Source organism: Sceloporus occidentalis, unplaced genomic scaffold (assembly GCF_023333645.1).
Source record: "Sceloporus occidentalis isolate IW3139 unplaced genomic scaffold, rSceOcc1.0.p SCAF_1, whole genome shotgun sequence".
Lineage (NCBI taxonomy): Eukaryota > Metazoa > Chordata > Lepidosauria > Squamata > Phrynosomatidae > Sceloporus > Sceloporus occidentalis.
The window spans coordinates 219458583-219478077 of record NW_028316981.1 but is presented as its reverse complement, the minus strand read 5'-3'; the positions used below and the strand labels follow the sequence as shown (position 1 = coordinate 219478077).

The 19495-nt window shown below is 43.1% G+C and overlaps 1 protein-coding gene across 26 annotated transcripts in view; it reads right to left on the bottom strand.

Moving 5' to 3' along the window:
- Positions 1-19495, bottom strand: part of ADGRL3 (adhesion G protein-coupled receptor L3) — a 495567-nt gene that overhangs the window by 462824 nt on the left and 13248 nt on the right. For 25 of the 26 annotated variants that reach the window (XM_089489004.1, XM_089489005.1, XM_089489003.1 and 22 more), the window contains exon 2: positions 1395-1480. The exons of the other annotated variant lie outside the window; for it this stretch is intronic. The gene's annotated coding sequence lies outside the window, so the exon portion shown is untranslated. The remainder of the gene's footprint in view (positions 1-1394; positions 1481-19495) is intronic. 26 annotated transcript variants of the gene reach the window in all.

The window sequence follows — 19495 nt, the reverse complement described above, 5'->3', positions numbered from 1 at the left end:
GCCTATCAGCTTCTGGGCACAGTACAAGGGGTTGGTGATTACCTTTTAAAGCCCCACATGGCTTGGGTCCAGCTTACTTGCAGGAACGCCTCCTCCCATATAATCCTCACTGCACATTCAGGTCCTCTGGGATTGGAAGAATCTATTGCAGCCGAAGAAAACCAGGCTCGTTGCGACGTCCCAGAGGACTTTCTAAGGTAATGTGTTTATGTTTTTCTTTGTATAAGTTTGTATTTGAATTCTGTTGTTACCCGCCTCAATCCTCTGGGAGAAGCGGGGTGCAAATAAATAAATAAATAAATAAATAAATAAATAAATAAATAAATAAATAAAATTATTGTTGTTGTTATTATTATTATTATTTTGTTTCTTCAACTAACCTGAAAGGGCCAGCCCCATTTTGCCTCAGAGTTTTTTTGGCAATCAATGGCGGGTTATAGACCGCCAAAAAATACATATTGAATACGTATTAGGGTTAGGAAGGGGCGGTGCTTCCGCACCCCCCTAACCCTAATACGTCTTTAATACGTATAATATGGCAGCGGCCGTTCCACACGGCCGCCGCCATATTGACATAACGGACACTCTGTGTCCGCACGTGGTGCACCGGAAATGATGCTGCGAGTGCGCCCTTTGGCACTTGTGGCGCCTCTTCCGAGGCCCGAGAAGGAGCGCGATTTCCACGCTTCTTCCTCTGAGCGTCTGGGAGCCCCGCAGTGTGGCAGCTGCGGCTCCCGGACGCCGCAAGAGGCGGTGGCGGGACAGCGCTGCTTCTCGGCGGTATGTAACCCGCCAATATGTAGAGGGGGGCAATTTACAGCTGACGAAGAAGTAAGTGATACCATGGGCTTAATATTAGAGGGGAAACTTAATATTAGAGGGAAAACCTCTCAGCTAACGCTACGTGTTTGACACATTCTACACGCCAAACACAACCCAACAACAATTTATGGTATCCATCCTGCACACACTAAGCGAAATAGCCACTGGAATCACAGTAGTAGGAAGTAACACTAACAATGTTGTACATTCCTATTTAGATAAATCACAGCCTCTCAAATCTTCCATCTTCAAGGACTTGCATTCAGCCTCTCTCAACCAATCAATCACATTAAATGAAATCAGAACAGCTATTCAAAAGTTTAGGCTGGGGAAATCTGGTCCGGATTAATTTACAGGTGAATTTTATAAACTATGCTACAGCAAAATTGGCCCACACTTATTTAACAAATTGATGACAAAAGGATTATGCCCTCAATCCTCTCATACATCCAAAAGCATCCCAGTCTTTAAAACTGGGTATTGTTCAACAACAAAACAGAGTATTGTTACCCCCCACCAGTTCAGCATTTAAACCAATTGCATTAATAAATGAAGACAAAAAATAATCTTACCTCCATTTTGGCTAATACTAAATGGCTTCGTAACAGACTATGGTCAGCCTTTTGTATCCACAGGGATTCCATTCCAGATCTTCCCTCTGTGGGGAAGACATATATGCAAGCTTCAGAATTAACTACTAACAATCCAGACTGATGTGCCTCAATACCATTTACAAAGATCAACTTCACATTCAAAAAATGACCAACCTCCAACTACATCTTTCAGACTTTATCTACTTAGGTACCATCCTTATGAAAAATCTCAACCCACTGATTCCCAGAAACTATAAAGTGTCAAAATGGAATTATTTCCAAAACAACACAATGGAAAACTCTAAAATTATCCATATTAGGTAGGATAGTCCTGTGAAAAATGTTGCTTATTCCCTGATTAATTTTTTTTTAATCCAAGCAATCCCTTTGCATCCACCATGAACAAAATTGAAAACTTGGCAAGATCTCATAAACAAATTTGCCTTCAACCATAATAAACCCAGATTCAGAAAAACTATTAGACAACTCTCTTCCCAAAAACAAGTGTTAGGAATACTCGATATCTCAGTGTATTTTGCTGACTTCCAACTTAGCCAAGTATCCCATCTCATTGAAAAGGATCTGGACATTACATAATTATGTACCAATGGAATTAAATAATCTCTTGACTGCTCTTCCATTATTCTTTCATAAAACCTCCATACAAAAAAATTAAAACCCCATGGCTACAAACTTCCATCCGATCCTGGTCGAAAAAGAAGCATATCTTATTACAGTCAACCCTTCTTATACACGGATTTTTTATACATGGAATCAAGCATACACGGTTTGAAAATGTTCCAAAAAAGTATAAATTTACCTTGATTTTCCATTTTTTGTAAGGGACGCCATTTTGCTATGTCATTATATTTAATGGGACTTGAGCATGCACGGATTTTGTTATACACAGGGGATCTAGCGTATAACAAGGGTCCACTGTACTAGACCCTTCACCCATTTGCCCCTTCCTGAGCAACAAGCTTTTTTACTCACCAAAAAAACCGCATCAATTTCCTGGTTGGGAAGAATGAAGTATTTATCACACCTGAGACCTTTTCCAAAATGGCAAACCCAAAATAGTAGATGACAGTAGTTAATAACTTCAGATGTAGCACCACTAAGAATGAATTGATTTCAGCTTAGAAAGGTAATGGCTTTTTCTCAAAAACTAGTATTGTCAAGGTCCCTAAAGCTTTTTGAGAAAAGGTGTGACCTCTCTTCTTAAAACACCAAGGGTTTAAATTCCATGATTTATACCTGCCTTATTGACTATTCTTATAACAAAAATCAGAGCTTTAAAACAGCTTGGTAAACAGATTGAAATATCTCAATCCCCAACTCAAACTGGACCACCAGCATATGGACCTGTCCCCATCTTAGATCCCGCTCAGTGTTAATTAGAGAAACTAATCTGAAAATGTTAAATTGTACATGACACTAGCAAAACTTGCTAAACGATGAGAAATGTATCCTCCAAATGCTGGAAAGTTTGCAACACTACAGGGATATTTCTACATATGTGGCTCAATTGTCTTGTCACAATGCCACAATAGAGGGCATGGCCAACCGTTCAAGGTGGCAGATGTGTTTTAGAGCAGCTCAGCACAGCTCTGGTGGCTGTCATCATTTATAAAGCATAACATGAATTGCATGGTTAGGAGACACCCTATGCAAGGCACCAAAAGCCTCATTTCAGGCTTCTGTATCCCTACAAAAGAAGCAAAACCTCCTCTAGAAGATGAACAGTATCTGGAAGAGGCAGATATGGCCCAAGGCCCTGGCAAAAGCCAATAAGGGGAGGAAGCAAGGGCAGCAATAATTAACAGATCCATAATTTGCAGATCTTCTAGCGCAGTGGTCCCCAAACTGTGCCCTTTAAGAGATTTTGGACTTCAGCTCCCAGAAGCCTCAGTCATGTTGGCCAATAGTCTGGGAGCTGGAGTCCAAAATCCCTTAAAGAGCACAATTTGGGGACCACTGTTTTAGCGAGACTGCATGAAAACCTTAGCTGGGATTTACCGAAGGGATGGTCTCTGGCTTTAGAGCTAGTGACCTCAAAACTCATAGCCCTTACTACTTGAATTAGTGACATTGACGACACTGCAAATGCAACCTTCAAACAAGGCTCTCTGTAACACTCCAGAATTCAGCAACTATAACATACTACAAATATTTCAAAGTAAGGTGGAGGACCTGCGGAAGCAGAGACAATGCCTAACTTTTGACTGACGGGTGTCCCTCAGAAAGTTAAACAGGGAGATCTACTCCCCCTCATCCTAACCTGGATCAATGGTCTTTGTCTCAATTTGGATTTTAAATGTTCAGGTGTAGGATGGGCACACAGATCTCTTGACACACCACTAAATTCAGGCACCAAACCCAGAGACATCAGCATCATCTGCTTCTACATAAAAACTCAATACCATCAATAAGCTCTCATATAACGAGTGTAAAGTGAAAGTATCTCAGGACCTGGCCTAACACCTTAAGAAAATGCCATGACTTCCAACCTCTTATATTCATTTTACAATGGCCAGGTGTAAAGTATAAATGGGGTTCCCATTCCAACGGATCATCTTACACAGAGACAAAACAATGATTGCCACAACTAAATTGCAAATGTATGTGACCATATGTTATTTAATATCACTATCCATTAGATATGTTTACGACAGTGGATATACAATATAGTAAGATTCCTAAGATAATTATAGGTATAATATATATACTTTAGTAGGCAATACATATACAGTTGCATACGTGTTTGTGAGGATAGGTATGTTTAACGATGCATAGTAAGAAGGTTTATAATATGAAATCATATATTATATACAATAGGATACAATATGTGATTTATACCTATCACACATGATCATACGTAACGTGCATAAAGGAAGCAATACACTACAGTGCACCTGTGCCAACTGTGGACTTGCCATCCGTGGATCTGAGTTTCTGCAGATGGCAAGCTGTGGCTTTTTCAATAGGAGCACATGTGTACAGTTGCGCACATGGACATGAGTGTGCACACATGACCGTTGAAAAGAACAGAACTTAAGATCCAGCGGTTTTTGTTATCCGCAGGAGGGGTCCAGAATGGATCCTCTACGGATAGTAAGGGACAAGTGTACACTGGTGCCTCGGGATACGAAATGATCGGGTTACGAAATTTCCGGGATACGAAAAAGTTGGATTGGCAAAAACTGTTTCGGGTTACGAAATATTTTTCGGGTTACGAAATTCATTTCGACGCGAAATTCAAATGCTGCAAAGTGCAGCTATAGGCTTTCCAGTGCTAACGGATTATTTTTCGGGTTACGAAATTTTCGGGTTACGAAAGGAATGGCGGAACGAATTAATTTCGTAACCCGAGGCACCAGTGTATGTGCATAAGGTATCTAAGGGTCTATATACATGCTCAAAAGAATTGCTGCCTACTTGAAAAAACTGAAATACAATATTGTTTTTCTAGAAGAGACCCATAGAAAACATGAAGCATCCATATTTCCCGACTCACTCTTTAACTCACAATATGTCACAGAAGACTCCACTAAATCCAGAGGAGTGGCAATTCTGATTAGCAGTATTTGTACTTTCAAAGTGGAGAAAACAATCAGAAACACAAAGGGTAGATGGACAGGTTGCATACCTGTAATGGTATTTCTTCGAGTGGTCATCTGCGAATACATACAAATGGGTTGTACAGCACCTGCGCAGTGCTGCTCAAAAAACTTCTGGAATCACTGGGCAAAGTTAACATTGCAACTTTTTGGCGGCAGGTCCACCCATCCCTTATAAGTCCCCTGCGTTCCCGCTCTTTCCCCAGTTCCAAAATTTACACCACGTAAGTGACATGAGAGCGAGCCAATGAAGAGCAGGACAATGAGGGGAGGATGGGCGGGATTTGTAGGTATTCGTGGATGACCACTCGAAGAAATACCTCGACAAGTATGCAACCTGTCCTTCTTCTTGGTGGTCTCTGCAAATCATACAAATGGGTTAGACTGATAAGCTTCGGTCAGTGGTGGAGGGAGTGTTATGACACCAAGTAAGGTTCAAATAAACTGTGTTTATTAATCACAATAAAACATTGAACCAAAAACTGTGTCAGTTGTATTCAGTACTTTAATAAACAGTCAAACGGCACAAGGTCATGCAAGACCTGTCTGTAAACATTAAGAATACAGTAAACCAAGCCAATTCTGGCAAAGACATTTTTTTCAATAACATGTAAACAAATGAAATGCAGTGCAATCAATGTAAACCTTAAACCAACACTGCCCTCCCAAAGGCTGCATCCCATTTGGCCCTGGTGTCCAGCCTATAGTGTTTGATGAAAGTCAAGTGCTGGGACCAAACAGCAGCCTTGCAAACATCCTCCAAGAGGACCCCAGTCAAAAAAGCGGAGGATGTCGCTACCGCCCTAGTTGTATGGGACTGAACTCTGGCCAGGAGAGGTCTGCCCAACAGTTCATAGCAGAGGTGGATGGTACAGGCCAACTATTTGGAAAGCCTCTGCGCAGACACGGGCAGTCCCAACTTCGGTTCCGAGTAGCATTGGAAAAGTCTCTTGGAACGGCTCGAACCCGCAGTTCTGTCCAAATAGAAGGCCAAAGCCCTCCGAACGTCCAAGGTGTGCAAGCGGCGTTCGACGTTGGTGGGCAGGTTCGAGGCCAGGATCGGTAAAACAATGTCCTGACATATGTGGAAGGCTGACACCACCTTAGGCAAAAAGATAATGTCAGTATGGAGGACAACCTTATCCTTATGGAACCTAAGGAAAGGCTGGTCCCTCCGCAAGGCACAGAGTTCACCCACACGGCAGGCAGAGGTGATGGCCACAAGGAAGGCTGTCTTCCAAGTCAACAGCCGCAAGTCAGTTGTGGCCATGGGTTCAAAGGGCTTGGATTGCAAAGCAGACAGCACAGCGTCCAAACTCCAAGCAGGTGCTGGTTCTGAGAATGGAGGATGAAGGTTGGTGCAACCTTTCAGGAAACTCTTCACACGAGGGTCCCTGAAAAAAGAAGGTTTGCCATCAAACTGGAAATGAAAACAGATGGCAGAAAGGTAACACTTAATGGAAGTGAGGAATAGCCCTGAAACCAAAGGTGTCATCAGGAACTCCAGCACAACCGGTATCGTCACTCGGGATGGAGAGAGGCCACTCGCAGAGAGGAAATTCAGGAACTTCTTCCATTTAGAAGCGTAGGCTCTTTTGGTGGCAGGCTTCTGGACAGCCAAAATCACCATCCATACCGAGGGAGGTAGCGAGTCTAGGGACGGAGCCTCCACGTCACCATCGGCAGGTTGTCTATGTCTGGGTGACGGACTCTGCCATCCTAGAAAGTGAGAAGGTCTGGATGGAGCTCAAGACGGAGAAAGTCTCTTCTGGAGAGGTGGAGCAGGGACGGAAACCACGGCTGTCTCGGCCACCAGGGAATGATGAGAATAGCATCCAAGCTGTCCCTTGTCATCTTGGACACCACTCTGGTGATCAGCGGGAATGGAGGGAAGGCATAGAGCATCTCTCCTGGTCAAGTGAAGGCGAACGCGTCTCCGAGGGAGTTCTCGCTGCGCACTCGGGAGCAGAACTGGGGACAGTGGCTGTTGAGAGTGGTCACGAAGAGGTCGATCCGGGGAGCTCCCCACCAACTGAAGAGGTTGTTGACCGTCTCGGGATGGAGCCTCCACTCGTGGCAGACTGTGGGAGACCTGCTGAGCTGGTCGGCCAAGTCGTTCTCCTCTCCTGGCAAGTGAATTGCTTGGAGCAGAATCCCCCTCGGGATGCACCAGTCCCAGATGCGAAGCATCATGTCAAGCAGGGCCCGTGACTTGGTGCCCCCTTGCTTGTTGAGGTAGTACATGACGGTGGTGTTGTCCTTCAGCATAAGCACTACCTTGTTGGTAAAGGTCATCTCGAAAGCTCTCAGGGCCTTTTCCACGGCCAGCATCTCCAGGGCATTGATGTGGAGAGACTGTTCTGTGAGAGACCACCTGTCCTTGATGAAGAGGCTTGATATGTGGGCACCCCAATCTTCCATGGAAGCATCTGTGGTCAGGGTGACCACTCCCAGTCCAGGCTGCTACCAAAGTCCTGAGCTGGACCACCAGAAGGAGAAGATTCTATCTGCTCCTTCTTGGCCTTTTTTGGCGCTACCTCGACGCAGCTTCAGGCTGCGATTGGAGTGTGTATGATGTAAATGCCACGCCCCCAATGTTGCCTGAAGCCATGTCAATTTGCCCATCTGTTTCAGGCCCATGTCAACTCAACCCTGATGGCATGGGTGCCCAACCACCATAAAATTGCTTTAGATGCAAATTATATTTTGATTTGTTTAAAACAATCCTGAGAAATCTTTCCCAATTCTAAAACATCTGTTCGAACTGTTTGGCACCTATTCAAACCTTAGGATTAATTTAAAAAGTCCTCTTATGTACATAAATTTATCTTGTCTACAATAGGAACACTGGCAGCAGTTGACTGACTTGCAACTAAGCCCCTCAGAAGTCCGCTATTTAGGAATACTAATTATTATAGATATCATAGAATGATAGAGTTGCATTAATTAAATTGTTCTTAGCATCTTGTTTCTTCTTTCTCTTTCAATCCATTCCTTTAACTCCTTCACTGTCTAAATTTAAATTGTGTCAGGTGCTCATTAAAAATTTCATTTTTGACAATAAGTGATCTAGATTTCCAAAAACAGACATGTCCTCTCTAATCTTGGGGGACTAGCTATCCCAGGCATCAAACTCTACTTTTATGCTTTCCAAGTGGCCCAACGTACCCAGATTATTAGACATACAGCCTCATCCAGATGGGTCAGGTTGGAGATAAAGTCTGCTTCCGCGCCCAAATTCAACATCAGACCTTATCACACGTGAAACTGGAACTCCAATCCAGAGCCAATTCAAAGTGAAGGGGAAGCAGAGTCAATTCGAATCCAAGGCAATTCACGTGATGAATTATCACACATAAAGAATGAAATTGTAGTCATTCCTGAGTCAAAGTGGAGCGAGTGCACATTAAATTATCACAGTGGTACATACCATGCGGATTCAACGATTCGAACTGGCAACCTTGCGCATGCTCAGTGGGGCTCTGAACGCATCGTGAACCTCTGCACTTCCGGGGTGCAAAAAGGGGGTCACTTCTTCGTACCTGTTTCATGTGAATGCAACCCTCACGTGAATTGTTCCTCTCATCTCTCCCTCCAGCTTCAGATCGCCCCTCCGTTCCTGTCACCTCTCCCTCCAGCCTCCAATTGCCCCCTCTGTTACTCCCATCTCTAGGTTGTGGAATTCTGGGAGCTGGAATTTGTTGTGGGGTCCTTGGTTCGAGGCTATGGAATTCTGGGAGTTGAAGTTTGTTGTGGGGTCCTTGGCTCGAGGCTATGGAATTCTGGGAGTTGGAGTTTGTTCTGGTGTTCTTGGCTCAAGGCTATGGATTTCTGGGAGATGGAGTATGTTGTGGGGCCTAGAGTGGAGCAACAAACCCCAACTCCCAGAATTCCATATCCTTGAGCCAAAGAAAGATGCCAAACTGGGTTATTCCTCTCTCTGTCACCTCTCCCCCCAAGCCTCCAATTGCCCCCTACGTTTTATTCTACATCCAAACGTGCCCTCAGTTCTTGAAGGAGCACCGGAAGCAAATGGAGCAAAATTGCAGACCCACATCATGGGAAATTTGCCACCTTGGAGGTTTGAAGGGAGAGGTGTACCAGGGTTGAAGCAAAGTTGCATTCGACACCAGAAAAATTCAGATTGAAAGCAAAGTGAGCTTGGAAACAATTTTTGTGAATTCGCTTGTTTCCGAGTTCACCAAAATCAGAAGTCACTTTGGATTGACTTTGGAATGACTCCCGATAGAAAGCAATCACGTGTGATAATACATCACGTTTTAACATGAGTTCGCATGGTTGGACCAGGAGTGACTTCGGATTTGAGCTGCAAAACCCATCATGTGATAAGGGCCATCATCTTCTCCACAATCGCAAGAAAATCATTCACAGACTGACAAAACCCATTTCTCTGTCACTCATTAACTAAATGGGAAAACTGGAGATATGTTTATAGGGCAGTTTTGCTTTCCTTCTTTCCTTTATTGCTTGTAGTGTTTTATCTGTCATCCACGGTTTCTTCTCTTTCTTTCTGTCTATTAAAAGTGTCTATCTCCATTCTTCTTTTATTGTTTCCCTGGCAATAGTTCTTCTCGTTCTCATTATGCTTAGTAGTGCAAATCTGTTCCTTATATTGTCAATAAATTCTGGGGAGATATTGTTTAGATTAGAACATATTTTGATATGATGACTGGTTTTGGTTTTTTCCTCGAGTTGTACTCTTATTTTTGATATGAGTAATTCATGATTTGTGCCACAGTCAGAATCTGGTCTCCTCTTGCCCACCATCCTTCTCTACAACCAGTTAATTGTCAAATGCCTATTTAATTTTTTTAAAGTCTGCAACTGCTGCAGAAGGGGATCAAACAGCAACCCAGCCAAGGCTCCTCTGGAAGAAAATTCCACAGCCTGGGAGAAGCCACTAAGAAGATCTTCTCACATGCCCACACCAGATAGGCCTGTGAAAGGCCTAAGAGAATGGCAAGAATGTCAAAATTCGTATAATCCTGCTTATACAAGTAGATACGGTCTTTCACATCATCTGAACAATAGATAGGGCTTTATAGTTTTATTGCCTGGAAGCCAATGAAGCTGCCAAAAAAGTAGTTTATATGTTCCCTGTAACAGCTCCATTCAGCATTCTGGACCCATTGAAATTTCCTATCAGCTTCCAAAGGCAGCACCATGTAAAGTGTGTTGCAGTAATCCACAGAGATCAAAGCATATGCCAGTGTAACCAAATCCAACATTTTCAGGGAACAAGTGCAGTTACTGCATAAACTTCAACTGTGCTACAGCAGTATCTTCTTTAACACATTGTTGCCAACTGTCACCAAAAACCTGTGTTTCTCCAGTCCTCCTTCATCATCCTCTAAATACTGATGCTTCTCTCTAAACAAAGGACAAGAAAGAAGGGGCGAGGAGTGCATAGAAAGACTTTGTATTTTAAAAAAACTTCTTTGTCAGAGGCTTTAATAATTGAGGTATCCCTGATTTCAACTGACCAGGAGAAGCTCTGCCTTCTGTATATTAAGCTTTAATTTGTTGTTGTTGTTGTTGTTGTGTGACTCCAAGTCATTTTTTACTTATGGAGACCCTAAGGTGAATCTATCATGGGGTTTTCCTGGCAGAGAGTGTTTGCCATTGCCATCCTCCAAGGATGAGAGAGTGTCACTTGCCCAAAGTCACCCACTGGGTTTTTATGCTTGAGTGGGATCTGAACCCTGGTCTCCAGAATTGTAGTCTAATGCTCAAACCACTACACCATGTTGGCCCTCAATTTGTTTACTCTCATGCAATTCTTTTCTGAGAGTAGATGCCACTCTAGCACCAAATTCCTTGGAATCAGATGAAAAGGAGAGATCTACTCTCACACCTTCTGATGGCACACTTTTCCATTGTTACACAAAGATCCATTACAATTTAGTCCTAAAATACAGTGCACCCTTTCTTTACGTGGGGGATCCATTCCGGACTCCCCCGCGTAAAGCAAATTCCACCTATGCTCGAGCCCCATTTAAATAAATGGGGCTTGTTCACATGGCGGCACGCATGCACCACAGGCACATACCCCATTATTCCCTATGAGACGCGCCACCCCTTCTCCCACCGCAGCTTTCAGCATATGCTGAACAAATGTACTTTGGCATCACATCCAAATGAGCAAACTGTGGTTAGCATTTGTCTTCTAAACCAAAATCAGAAAACAAATACGTTTCAGGTTCTGATTTGGAGGGGGTACACTATTTGTTAGACTATAAAATCCGTAACAAACTATAGTTTGAGTTGCAAACTGAAATAGTGTACCCCCTCCAAACCAGAACCGGAAATCCTAGAAACCCTTCTTTACAGTATCTTGTGGAAGAAGCTTCCAGCGCAATGGATCACCTGCAAACTTCTCTGAAGATGCTAGCCACAGCTGCTGGCGAAATGTCAGGAATAAACTCTTCTAGAACACAGCCTCATAGCCGGCCACGAAAGCCTTTGACTTCACATGCAGTTAGTCATTCCAGAACTTCAGCTGGAGTCCTCCTTCTTGTTTCCCTTCTCTTTTGTCCTCTTTTCCCAGCAGGAAAAATCCAGGGTCCTGTCAGAAACACTTCAAATTGCTCTGCTTCCCCCCTTCTCCATCAGATGGGAGGAAGAGGTGGGGGAGAAGGGTGGGCAGGCAAGCCAGCAAAGGGTCCAGCAGCCCTCCTCAGCATGATGCTAACTAGCAGTTAATTAACCCACACGTGAGAGCAGCATGGAAGAGAAAGTTACAAAGATTAGGAACTTGGGTTTGTGGTGTAGCTGCAATTGAGGTGGTGATGGTGGAGGAGGAGTGAGGGGGCTGTAGTTGCTTCAGCCTGGAGATGCAAAGAGTTTTTGTTGGTGGTGTCACAGTTTGAAGAGAAAGTTTGTAAGAAAAAGTGAGCTCCCCACCCCAAACTCTGGTTATATCACCTCTGGTCCTTGTTTTAGGTGACCTATCTTGGTCTCCTCACCTCCTGTTCAAAAAGGGGGAAAGGGTGGGTGGGTCTGAAGCCTTTCTGATAGGAACCTGGACTGCTCCCAGCTGCAAATGAGGGAGTTGAGAGGGACAGAGAAAGGCAAAGGCTGGCTGTCACCTCTGCTGTCCCTCGGCTGCTCAGCCTTCCTTCTCCTCCCTGCAGTGGTGCTGCCACGGGACAGGCAACGCCAGCCTTCGCCTTGACTGCCATCACACAGCTCCTCCGCTGCAGGGAGGAGGTGGTCTGGTCAGCCTTCAAGCCTCCACGGACCCCCTGTAAGGACTTTGTGGCTCCCTGGGGGTCCATGAGAACCAATCTTCTAGATGAACATATTTGTCAATTTAAGTTTTTTTCATCTATTAGTTACTGTAATTCTAATGTGAACTTCATAATGTGAATACATCTGGCCCTTGATGGTCACTACTATAAGATACTGATAAAATCTGGTCACTCATTATAATATACTGATCCACCACTCAGTACAAACGTGAGTTGAACAGCAGTTAGTCCTGGTGTTGTTAATGGTTTGCAATGAAGTCATTCTTTATAAGTGCTTTTAAACACATCAGAATCAACATGTGCCAGGTTTCTTAGCTATTTCACACCAGAAAAATGCTATATATTATGCAGATTAAATCCCTTCTTTGTATTTGAATGTTTAATTGTGCTCACTGTGTTATTTAATAATAACTCAGTTAGTCAAGGAAATCATTTAAGTGGTTTAGTTTTCAACAACTGATTAGCCTTTCAGCGATATATATAAAATTGGATAATAACTCTCTGCTAGAACAAAATTTTATGAAATGTACTTGCAAAAGAACACAACAAGGGATTTTTAAAGCTATTACCACATTTCTATTACCTTTATGATCTGCCTGTTACACTCAAAAGAGAAAGACAGCCAGCCATAGTAAGAATTATAACAACATTTCAGGTTGCATATCATCTACTAAATAAAATGAAGGGTTTCAACATCTTTCAACATCTTTATCAATGACTTGGAGGACAAAATTGGGGGAATACTTATCAAATTTGCAGATGACACCGAACTAGGGGGAGTAGCTAATATCCCAGAGGACAGGATCAAAATTCAAGATGACCTGAATAGACTAGAAAGCTGGGCCAAAGCTAACAAAATGAAATTAAACACGGAGAAATGTAAGGTGCTGCACTTAGGGCAGAAAAATAAAATGCACAGATATAGGATGGGGGACACCTGGCTAAATGAAACTACATGTGAAAGGGATCTGGGAGTCCAAGTAGACCACAAGTTGAATATGAGTCAACAGTGTGACGCAGCAGCTAAAAAGGCCAATGCAATTTTAGGCTGCATCAATAAAACTATAGTGTCTAGATCAAGGGAAGTAATAGTGCCACTCTATTCTGCTTTGGTCAGTCCCCACCTGGAATATAGTGTCCAGTTCTGGGCACCACAGTTCACAAAGGACATTGAGAAACTGGAGCGTGTCCAAAGGAGAGTGACTAAAATGGTGAAGGCTCTGGAAGCCATGCCCTACAAGGAAGGACTTAGGGAGCTGGGGATGTTTAGCCTGGAGAAGAGAAGGTTAAGGGGTGATATGATAACCCTTTTTAAATATTTGAAGGGATGTCATATTGTGGAGGGAACATGCTTGTTTTCTGCTGCTCCAGACTAGGACCCGGAACAATGGATGCAAGCTCCAGGAAAAGAGATTCCACCTCAACATTAGGAGGAACTTCCTGACAGTAAGGGCTGTTCAACAGTGGAACACACTCCCTTGGAGTGTAGTAGAGTCTCCTTCCCTGGAGGTCTTTGAGCAGAAGCTGGATGGCCATCTGTCAGGGATGCTTCGATTTGGATTTCCTGCATGGCAAGGGGGTTGGACTGGATGGTCCTTGTGGTCTCTTCCAACTCTATTATTCTATGATTATATGGTTTTTTTACTTCCCAAAAATTAAGTTTTGACCTGTTACTAAATTTTGTACATTTTAAGATGAGATGGATTGTCTAATAAATGTGCCTTTGCTTGTTTGTTTGTTTTGACTGTCCACTGTATCATCAGCACTCTCCTCCAGCACCACTTCTCAAATGAGTTTATTTTCTTCCTATCTAGTTTCTTCATTGTCCAGATCTCACATCCATACATGGTGATGGGGAATATGATGGCTTATACGAGTGGGGGCAAACCTATGACACGCATGCTCTCTCTGTAGACACATGGCCTCATCCTCCTCTTCCTCCACCCTCCTATCCTTTCAACTGTCTGTGGGGAGGCAGTTAAAGGCACGGGAGGAACAGGCGGGCACTGTCTCTTCCTCCACCTTCCCGCACAGGAGGGCGGGGTGGGGGAAGAAGGATCAGGCGCACAACTGTGCCTCTTCTCCCCACCCTCCCGTCTCTTTAACTGGCTTCCCAAATCCAGTTAAAAGCAAGAGAGGGCATGGAAAGGAGTGGAGCAGGCACGTGCCTATTCTTTCCTCCTCCCCTCATCTGATCATAGAATCATACCTTTAACTGGCTCCCAGAGTTGGGAAAGGGGCAAGTTGGTTTGCCCTTGCCATCCCTTAATGCTGAGAGAACATGACTTGTCTGTGTGGTGCCTTCACGTTGTTTCTGTCTTATGGCGACCCTAAGGTGAAACTAACATGGAGTGGTAGAAGGTGATGAATAAAAAGTGCCGCTAGAATTCCTCTTTATTCATGGGATAATGGTGCATTTATTGCAATGCTGTGCAATATCCGATAATCTCTGCACAATTGTGCAATAGTGATGGCAGCATCCCACTAAGCTTCCGTCATTTTTGCCCATGTGAAAATCTCCTATCTTTAAGAAACCATGGAAGACGAGAATTGCCTGAAGAGTGGGAAAATCAGAGCTCTTATTGAACTCCACCCAGTGGCATCATGGAGGGGGGATGACACCCAAAGGGGGTGTGACACCAGTGTTCCTCAAACACCTACCTTTTGGCAGAAAAGGGCTGTCACGTTCACCTTTCTCCCTTTAAAATGCTTTAAGAGATGGTGGGAGTGAAGCTCAGTGGGAGAAGAAAGGTGAGCCCCCAGAATTTTTTAAAATTAAAATTTCAAAATTTTAAATTAAAAAAAAATTTGTTGAATTTTTAAATTTTATTCTTTTTTTAAATTTTCTTTAAAAACATCACATTTTAACCAAATCTTCACTATGTACAGTCGGCCCTCCTTATCCATGGATTTTTTATCCATGGATTCAAGCATCCATGGCTTGAAAATATATTTTAAAAATATAAATTCCAAATAGCAAACCTTGATTTTCCATTTTATATAAGGGACACCATTTTGCTATGCCATTGCATATAACTGGACTTGAGCATCCACGGCTTTTGTTATCCACGGAGGGTTCTGGAACCAAGGACCCCACTGTATAGGTAAATACATTTAGCTTATGTATATGATATTGTAATTTGAAGGTATAGTTTCAATTTTGCTAGTTGTTTATGTCACAACTATTAGCATTAAAACCAGTGGAATATGAGAATTAACAATTTATGAGTAACATTAGTGCAAAAAAGCATTACTAAGGATTTTGTATGGTGTGAAATAAGAGGTCAATGGAGGGGGTGATACCATGAGTGACCACAATGGGTGACACTAACCCTAGTAACGCTACTGACATCACCCACCACTCAGGCTTCAGATGAACTGCCCTGGGGCAAATGCATCCGTTCTTTCCTGATAGTGCTAGCAATAAAATTGGAGAAAGAGTTTTTGACTTTTTTCTAGTGCCCCTGAATCATCTGTCTGGGTAAGTAAAAAAGTGGTAGAGTGAATCGTGGACCACTGGGTTGGAAGTAATTCCAATATTCCTGCATAAAAGAAGGAGGACTTATGCTCCCCTGGGCCCTGTTTTGAGGAAACAAACATTTCCATCCCATCTCTATTTTATAGTCAGCCATATGGGAAGGGTGTGTGTGTAACTACCCATCTGAGTGGGTGGGGAAGAGAAGCAGGTTTTCATACACAAAAGACATATTTATATATTCATTTGGAATGTATTATTATTATTATTATTATTATTATTAGATATTTATTTGTACCCTGCCTATACCCAATACTGGGCCTCAAGGCAACCTTACAAAATTTAAAACTTATACATTTTAATATCTACGAAAATAAAATAAATATATTACAATATTAAAAAAATTAAACATTTTAAAAATACAATTTTACAAGTCCTTAAAAACATAAATATAGGCTCAGGTTATTTCCCAAAGGCCTGCCAGAACAAAGACATGTTTGCCTGCTTTCAAAAGGAGGTGTCAAGAAGAGAGCCAGTTAAGTTTCCCTGGGAAGAGAGTTCCTGCGCACTGGAACAGCCACTGAGAAGGCCCTCTCTTTCCCATGTTCCCACCAGGCACGCCTCTGAAGATGGTGGAAGAAGGGCTTCCCCAGAAGGTCTCTAAGCATGGGCAAGCTCATAAGGAAGAATGCAGTCTTTCAAATAACCTGGACCCAAACTGTATAGGACTGTATAGCTCCAGGCCACCAGAACTGTTTTTGCAGGGGAGTTCTATGCTTCCTGTAACCAGCCCTGGTCAACAATCTAGCTGCTGCTCTTTGAACCAGCTGGAACTTATAAACGTGTTTGCTATCCTCCTGAAGAATCCTGTTTCATTGGTTGAACAACAGATCACAATCACCACACTGGAGAGATGTCTTGTGAAAAACAAGAAAATATGTGCTGTGGTTGGCATTGGCAGCTGCTTGGGATTTATACGTTCCATGAGCAAGCTGAAGAAGTATTACATATGGCTTCAGGTATTAGTGTTCCTGGTTTGAAAAGAAAGCCAGCATGTCATCAGTACAAGGACACATTGAAGAGAACCTTTGATTAGCTCTCTTATGAAATGAGCAAAGCATATTGCAACACACCGATTACACAGCAAGTGGAATGAGTGCTCCTCTCCCCGAAACAGACAGGGATACATATGTTTGGTTAAGAAAGGCTTCTCAAACTGAAAGAAAGCTCTAGAAAAGCGGTTCCCAACATGTGCTCCGTGGAGCCCTTGGGGCTCCACATGAACTTCCCAGATGCTCCGTGGCCGCTCCAGGAAAATGAAAGAAATAAAAATTGAATGAAATTAAAGAATAAGAAAAAAAAATAGCACTACTAAACACCTTTAACTTGTAAGACATAGGATAGACCTCTTAGGGGCTCCGCCATAGAAACTGACTCTAAAAAGAACTCCGTGAGTCAAAAGGGTTGGAAACCCCTGCTCTAGAAAGTTTGCATAGCCGTGAACATTCACATTTTCACCATGCAGCTGTTCAAATTATGGCTGCTGTTGGAAGTGGTGTAAATGACCATGCCATTTGCTCAGAAGGAAAATAGAAGCAAATGCAAGAAGCTAGAAAGGCACTGCTGAAAATGTAATTCTCTGTAAAATAACTTGCCTGCCAAGGCCTTGCAGTTTGTGGCTATACTGAAAAAGGATGAAACCTTAGTCAGCTCTTGCTACTTTATGTTGATGATATTCCCCAGTTGAGATCATAGCTGGATCATACAAATTACAAATGGATTTAACCAGCTATTGTGAATGAGTTTTTAAGATCGTGGCCACCATGTTCTACATACATTAATAGGGGTTGTTCTCACTAGGTGAAACCCCGCGTTCTGAATCGAATCCAAGGAGTGGCGTTCCTATTAGGATCCGATTTAAACCTAGAACGGTTCTAGAGCAACCCGCAATCGTCCCCACTACAAATCGAATTGTAGAGCGGAATAAAATTTTGAATCGAGTTTTCCTCATTTAACGCGTGTTAAAAAAACACTAGGGTCCGACCTACGTTTTTCCATTGATTTGATTTAGGAACCGGAGCATTTAAATAGGAACGACAGCCTTTGAAATTGCGTTAGATGAATGGGAGGAGCGGAGTGCGATGGGGCTGTCCTTGGGGGAGTTGCCCTTTCTGTCCCCATCCGTCTGGCTGTGGCCATTTTTGCTTCCCTCACCCCTTTGTCCGCTGTGGTCTTTCAATAAGAGATAAGGATTATTTTTATTTTAATGGTTTACAGGCGCTTAATCTCTTCAGCGCTTTAAACACCTGAAGTCCCAGCTGCTCAAGGCTTCCCCCGGTGGATTGCAACCTCCCCTCTGTGTGGGGAGAGCCCATTTCTAACGGAGGAGAGGCAGGGAAGGGATGGCTCCTCACGAGGAGACATCTGATCTCGCCCAGGCAGGGAAGGGCTCTAATCAATTGGGGGGGGGGGGTGGATGCCTTTCTCTCTCCCTTTCTCAAATGGAATCTGCCTTCTCCTCCAACCCTGGAAAGAGAATCTTTGGGAAGAGTGCTCCCTCCCTGCTTTTCCAGCAGCCTCCTTCATTGATCTCTGGGCTCTCTGATGGGATTCTCCCATAGTTCCTCTGGAAAGAGCTTCGCTTTGCCAGAAGCCTCTCCCGTTGATCTCTGTGCTCTCTGAAGGGATTCTCCCTGGCTGTCTTGGGAGACAGGATGCTGCCCTCCAAAACCTATCCCATAGTTCCTCTGGAAAGAGCTTCGCTTTGCCAGAAGCCTCTCCCATTGATCTCTGTGCTCTCTGAAGGGATTCTCCCTGGCTGTCTTTTGGGAGACATGAAGAGGGGATGCTGTCATGGAAAACCTATCCCATAGTTCCTCTGGAAAGAGCTTGGGTTTCCTAAATTCGCTTTCCTAAATTCGCTAAATTCACAAACAGTCAATGAAATGGAAACGATGCCAAAAGATAAATCGCTTCCAAATATTCCGGATTAACGTTACGTCATTCTGACGTACTATTGATTGACAGCTCCAAATAAGGTATGGAGGAGAAGAATCGCTTTATTTAAACACCGATTTCATGCCAAGTAGGAACGCTTGCAGGTAAAAACTTCGATTTAAATAACCAGATGGGAACGATGAACAAAGCGATTCGGATAGCGGGATAAGAACAGTGTTATTTTGAATCGATTTTATTAAAAACGTTGTATTTTAAATCGTTTCAAATCTTAAGTGGGAACAACCCCATAGACTGAAGTGGCTTTTTACTACAGTATAGTATACAGTTGTCCCTCCACATTAGCGGATTTGACTTTTATGGATTTTATTATTCATGGATTTGATCAGTATGTTCTCTTTAGGAATCTCGAGATCCTCCAGCATGACTCTATAGTCAACCTCCAGCAGAAGTCACACTGGGGAATCCAAATATTCCTAGAGAATACACTTCTCTAGGCATTTGTTGGACCTCCAGTACAATTCTGTTGTTAGGTTACAGCAAATATGAACCACAGACATCTGCTGGAGAACCAAGAAATTCCTAGATAGGTGTTCTCTCACATTTAAAAAATTGCATTTTCCCTTCACAAGAGTCCTGCTTTAATCTTCCTCTTAATAGGTGCCGTGGCCAATGCTACGATGCAGCATAAAATGTAGCTGGATGCATTAGTGGGCTGCAGGATCATATGAATGAAGAATAACTAATGTGCACTATGCG